The following is a 6,142-nucleotide window of genomic DNA, read 5'->3' as shown; positions in this document are numbered from 1 at the left end:
TTGCCCCTTTGGAGGTAGTAGCTCCTACTTCCATGGGCATTATTCCTCCCCGGGACCTACTGCCAAGTGTGGCCGGGGAACAGTGACTCTTGGCCGGATAGGCCAAGTGGCTTCTCCCGCTGACTTGCCCCTTTGGAAGTAGGAGCTCCTACTTCCATGGGCATTATTCCTCCCCGGGACCTACTGCCAAGTGTGGCCGGGGGACAGTGACATGTGGCCGGATAGGCCAAGTGGCTTCTCCCGCTGACTTGCCCCTTTGGAAGTAGGAGCTCCTACTTCCATGGGCATTATTCCTCCCCGGGACCTACAGCCAAGAGTGGCCGGGGGACAGTGACACTTGGCCGGGTAGGCGAGGTGGCTTCTCCCGCTGACTTGACCCTTTGGAAGTAGGAGCTCCTACTTCCATGGGCATTATTCCTCCCCGGGACTTGCCGCCAAGTCTGGCCGGGGGACAGTGACATGTGGCCGGATAGGCCAAGTGGCTTCTCCCGCTGACTTGCCCCTTTGGAAGTAGGAGCTCCTACTTCCATGGGCATTATTCCTCCCGGGGACTTGCCGCCAAGTCTGGCCGGGGGACAGTGACACTCGGCCGGGTAGGCGAAGTGGCTTCTCCCGCTGACTTGCCCCTTTGGAAGTAGGAGCTCCTACTTCCATGGGCATTATTCCTCCCCGGGACCTACTGCCAAGTGTGGCCGGGGGACAGTGACACTTGGCCGGGTAGGCGAAGTGGCTTCTCCCGCTGACTTGACCCTTTGGAAGTAGGAGCTCCTACTTCCATGGGCATTATTCCTCCCCGGGACCTCCTGCCAAGTGTGGCCGGGGAACAGTGACTCTTGGCCGGATAGGCCAAGTGGCTTCTCCCGCTGACTTGCCCCTTTGGAAGTAGGAGCTCCTACTTCCATGGGCATTATTCCTCCCCGGGACCTACAGCCAAGTGTGGCCGGGGAACAGTGACTCTTTGCCGGATAGGCCAAGTGGCTTCTCCCGCTGACTTGCCCCTTTGGAAGTAGGAGCTCCTACTTCCATGGGCATTATTCCTCCCCTCGACCTACAGCCAAGTGTGGCCGGGGAACAGTGACTCTTTGCCGGATAGGCCAAGTGGCTTCTCCCGCTGACTTGCCCCTTTGGAGGTAGTAGCTCCTACTTCCATGGGCATTATTCCTCCCCGGGACATACTGCCAAGTGTGGCCGGGGAACAGTGACTCTTTGCCGGATAGGCCAAGTGGCTTCTCCCGCTGACTTGCCCCTTTGGAGGTAGTAGCTCCTACTTCCATGGGCATTATTCCTCCCCGGGACCTACAGCCAAGAGTGGCCGGGGAACAGTGACTCTTGGCCGGATAGGCCAAGTGGCTTCTCCCGCTGACTTGCCCCTTTGGAAGTAGGAGCTCCTACTTCCATGGGCATTATTCCTCCCCGGGACCTACTGCCAAGTGTGGCCGGGGAACAGTGACTCTTGGCCGGATAGGCCAAGTGGCTTCTCCCGCTGACTTGCCCCTATGGAAGTAGGAGCTCTTACTTCCATGGGCAGTATACCACTCGGGGACTTAGAGCCAAGTGTCTTCACCCTTTGGAGGTAGTAGCTCCTACTTCCATGGGCATTATTCCTCCCCGGGACATACTGCAAATTGTGGCCGGGGAACAGTGACTCTTGGCCGGATAAGCCAAGTGGCTTCTCCCGCTGACTTGCCCCTTTGAAGGTAGTAGCTCCTACTTCCATGGGCATTATTCCTCCCCGGGACCTACAGCCAAGAGTGGCCGGGGAACAGTGACTCTTGGCCGGATAGGCCAAGTGGCTTCTCCCGCTGACTTGCCCCTTTGGAAGTAGGAGCTCTCACTTCCATGGGCAGTATACCTCTCGGGGACTTAGAGCCAAGTGTCTTCGCCCTTTGGAGGTAGGAGCTCTTACTTCCATGGGCATTATTCCTCTCCGGGACTTACAGCCAAGTGTGGCCGGGGAACAGTGACACTTGGCCGGGTAGGCCAAGTGGCTGCTCCCGCTGACTTGCCCCTTTTGAAGTAGGAGCTCCTACTTCCATGGGCATTATTCCACCCCGGGACCTACAGCCAAGTGTGGACGGGGGACAGTGACATGTGGCCGGATAGGCCAAGTGGCTTCTCCCGCTGACTTGCCCCTTTGGAAGTAGGAGCTCCTACTTCCATGGGCATTATTCCTCCCCGGGACCTACTGCCAAGTGTGGCCGGGGAACAGTGACTCTTGGCCGGGTAGGCCAAGTGGCTTCTCCCGCTGACTTGCCCCTTTGGAAGTAGGAGCTCCTACTTCCATGGGCATTATTCCTCTCCGGGACCTACTGCCAAGTGTGGCCGGGGAACAGTGACTCTTGGCCGGATAGGCCAAGTGGCTTCTCCCGCTGACTTGCCCCTTTGGAAGTAGGAGCTCTTACTCCCATGGGCAGTATACCTCTCGGGGACTTAGAGCCAAGTGTCTTCACCCTTTGGAGGTAGTAGCTCCTACTTCCATGGGCATTATTCCTCCCCGGGACCTACTGCCAAGTGTGGCCGGGGAACAGTGACTCTTGGCCGGATAGGCCAAGTGGCTCTTCTCCCGCTGACTTGCCCCTTTGGAAGTAGGAGCTCCTACTTCCATGGGCATTATTCCTCCCCGGGACCTACAGCCAAGTGTGGCCGGGGAACAGTGACTCTTGGCCGGATAGGCCAAGTGGCTTCTCCCGCTGACTTGCCCCTTTGGAAGTAGGAGCTCTTACTTCCATGGGCATTATACCTCTCGGGGACTTAGAGCCAAGTGTCTTCACCCTTTGGAGGTAGGAGCTCCTACTTCCATGGGCATTATTCCTCCCCGGGACCTACTGCCAAGTGTGGCCGGGGAACAGTGACTCTTGGCCGGATAGGCCAAGTGGCTTCTCCCGCTGACTTGCCCCTATTGAAGTAGGAGCTCTTACTTCCATGGGCATTATTCCTCCCCGGGACCTACTGCCAAGTGTGGCCGGGGAACAGTGACTCTTGGCCGGATAGGCCAAGTGGCTTCTCCCGCTGACTTGCCCCTTTGGAAGTAGGAGCTCTTACTTCCATGGGCATTATTCCTCCCCGGGACCTACTGCCAAGTGTGGCCGGGGAACAGTGACTCTTGGCCGGATAGGCCAAGTGGCTTCTCCCGCCGACTTGCCCCTTTGGAAGTAGGAGCTCCCACTTCCATGGGCATTATTCCTCCCCGGGACATACTGCCAAGTGTGGCCGGGGAACAGTGACTCTTGGCCGGATAGTCCAAGTGGCTTCTCCCGCTGACTTGCCCCTTTGGAAGTAGGAGCTCCTACTTCCATGGGCATTATTCCTCCCCGGGACCTACAGCCAAGAGTGGCCGGGGGACAGTGACATGTGGCCGGATAGGCCAAGTGGCTTCTCCCGCTGACTTGCCCCTTTGGAAGTAGGAGCTCCTACTTCCATGGGCATTATTCCTCCCCGGGACCTACTGCCAAGTGTGGCCGGGGAACAGTGACTCTTGGCCGGATAGGCCAAGTGGCTTCTCCCGCTGACTTGCCCCTATGGAAGTAGGAGCTCTTACTTCCATGGGCATTATTCCTCCCCGGGACCTACTGCCAAGTGTGGCCGGGGAACAGTGACTCTTGGCCGGATAGGCCAAGTGGCTTCTCCCGCTGACTTGCCCCTTTGGAAGTAGGAGCTCTCACTTCCATGGGCAGTATACCTCTCGGGGACTTAGAGCCAAGTGTCTTCACCCTTTGGAGGTAGGAGCTCTTACTTCCATGGGCATTATTCCTCTCCGGGACCTACAGCCAAGTGTGGCCGGGGAACAGTGACACTTGGCCGGATAGGCCAAGTGGCTGCTCCCGCTGACTTGCCCCTTTGGAAGTAGGAGCTCCTACTTCCATGGGCATTATTCCACCCCGGGACCTACAGCCAAGTGTGGCCGGGGGACAGTGACATGTGGCCGGATAGGCCAAGTGGCTTCTCCCGCTGACTTGCCCCTTTGGAAGTAGGAGCTCCTACTTCCATGGGCATTATTCCTCCCCGGGACCTACTGCCAAGTGTGGCCGGGGAACAGTGACTCTTGGCCGGGTAGGCCAAGTGGCTTCTCCCGCTGACTTGCCCCTTTGGAAGTAGGAGCTCCTACTTCCATGGGCATTATTCCTCCCCGGGACCTACTGCCAAGTGTGGCCGGGGAACAGTGACTCTTGGCCGGGTAGGCCAAGTGGCTTCTCCCGCTGACTTGCCCCTTTGGAAGTAGGAGCTCTTACTCCCATGGGCAGTATACCTCTCGGGGACTTAGAGCCAAGTGTCTTCACCCTTTGGAGGTAGTAGCTCCTACTTCCATGGGCATTATTCCTCCCCGGGACCTACTGCCAAGTGTAGCCGGGGAACAGTGACTCTTGGCCGGATAGAACTAGTGGCTTCTCCCGCTGACTTGCCCCTTTGGAAGTAGGAGCTCCTACTTCCATGGGCATTATTCCTCCCCGGGACCTACTGCCAAGAGTGGCCGGGGAACAGTGACTCTTGGCCGGATAGGCCAAGTGGCTTCTCCCGCTGACTTGCCCCTTTGGAAGTAGGAGCTCCTACTTCCATGGGCATTATTCCTCCCCGGGACCTACTGCCAAGTAAGGCCGGGGAACAGTGACTCTTGGCCGGATAGAACTAGTGGCTTCTTCCGCTGACTTGCCCCTTTGGAAGTAGGAGCTCCTACTTCCATGGGCATTATTCCTCCCCGGGACCTACAGCCAAGCTTGGCCGGGGGACAGTGACATGTGGCCGGATAGGCCAAGTGGCTTCTCCCGCTGACTTGCCCCTTTGGAGGTAGGAGCTCTTACTTCCATGGGCATTATTCCTCTCCGGGACCTACAGCCAAGTGTGGCCGGGGAACAGTGAAACTTGGCCGAATAGGCCAAGTGGCTGCTCCCGCTGACTTGCCCCTTTGGAAGTAGGAGCTCCTACTTCCATGGGCATTATTCCTCCCCGGGACCTATAGCCAAGTGTGGCCGGGGGACGGTGACATGTGGCCGGATAGGCCGAGCGGCTTCTCCCGCTGACGTCATCGCTTTGGAAGTAGGAGCTCCTACTTCCATGGGCTTGTTCCTCCCCGGGACTTGCCGCCAAGTCTGGCCGGGGGACAGTGACATGTGGCCGGATAGGCCAACTGGCTGCTCCCGCTGAGCCCCTACTTCCATGGGCTTGTTCGTCCCCCGGGACTTGCCGCCAAGTCTGGCCGGGGAACAGTGACATGCCGCCGGATACGGCCGAGCGGCTGCTCCCGCTGACGTCATCGCTTTGGAAGTAGGAGCTCCTACTTCCATGGGCTTGTTCCTCCCCGGGACTTGCCGCCAAGTCTGGCCGGGGGACAGTGACATGTGGCCGGATAGGCCAACTGGCTGCTCCCGCTGAGCCCCTACTTCCATGGGCTTGTTCGTCCCCGGGACTTGCCGCCAAGTCTGGCCGGGGAACAGTGACATGCCGCCGGATACGGCCGAGCGGCTGCTCCCGCTGACGTCATCACTTTGGAAGTCGGAGCTCCTACTTCCATGGGCTTGTTCCTCCCCGGGACTTGCCGCCAAGTCTGGCCGGGGGACAGTGACATGTGGCCGGATAGGCCAACTGGCTGCTCCCGCTGAGCCCCTACTTCCATGGGCTTGTTCGTCCCCGGGACTTGCCGCCAAGTCTGGCCGGGGAACAGTGACATGCCGCCGGATACGGCCGAGCGGCTGCTCCCGCTGACGTCATCACTTTGGAAGTCGGAGCTCCTACTTCCATGGGCTTGTTCCTCCCCGGGACTTGCCGCCAAGTCTGGCCGGGGGACAGTGACATGTGGCCGGATAGGCCAACTGGCTGCTCCCGCTGAGCCCCTACTTCCATGGGCTTGTTCGTCCCCGGGACTTGCCGCCAAGTCTGGCCGGGGAACAGTGACATGCCGCCGGATACGGCCGAGCGGCTGCTCCCGCTGACGTCATCACTTTGGAAGTCGGAGCTCCTACTTCCATGGGCTTGTTCCTCCCCGGGACTTGCCGCCAAGTCTGGCCGGGGGACAGTGACATGTGGCCGGATAGGCCAACTGGCTGCTCCCGCTGAGCCCCTACTTCCATGGGCTTGTTCGTCCCCGGGACTTGCCGCCAAGTCTGGCCGGGGAACAGTGACATGCCGCCGGATACGGCCGAGCGGCTGC

Source organism: Engystomops pustulosus, unplaced genomic scaffold, assembly GCF_040894005.1.
Source record: "Engystomops pustulosus unplaced genomic scaffold, aEngPut4.maternal MAT_SCAFFOLD_532, whole genome shotgun sequence".
In the NCBI taxonomy this organism is placed as follows: Eukaryota; Metazoa; Chordata; class Amphibia; order Anura; family Leptodactylidae; genus Engystomops; species Engystomops pustulosus.
Note: the sequence above shows the minus strand (reverse complement) of the source record.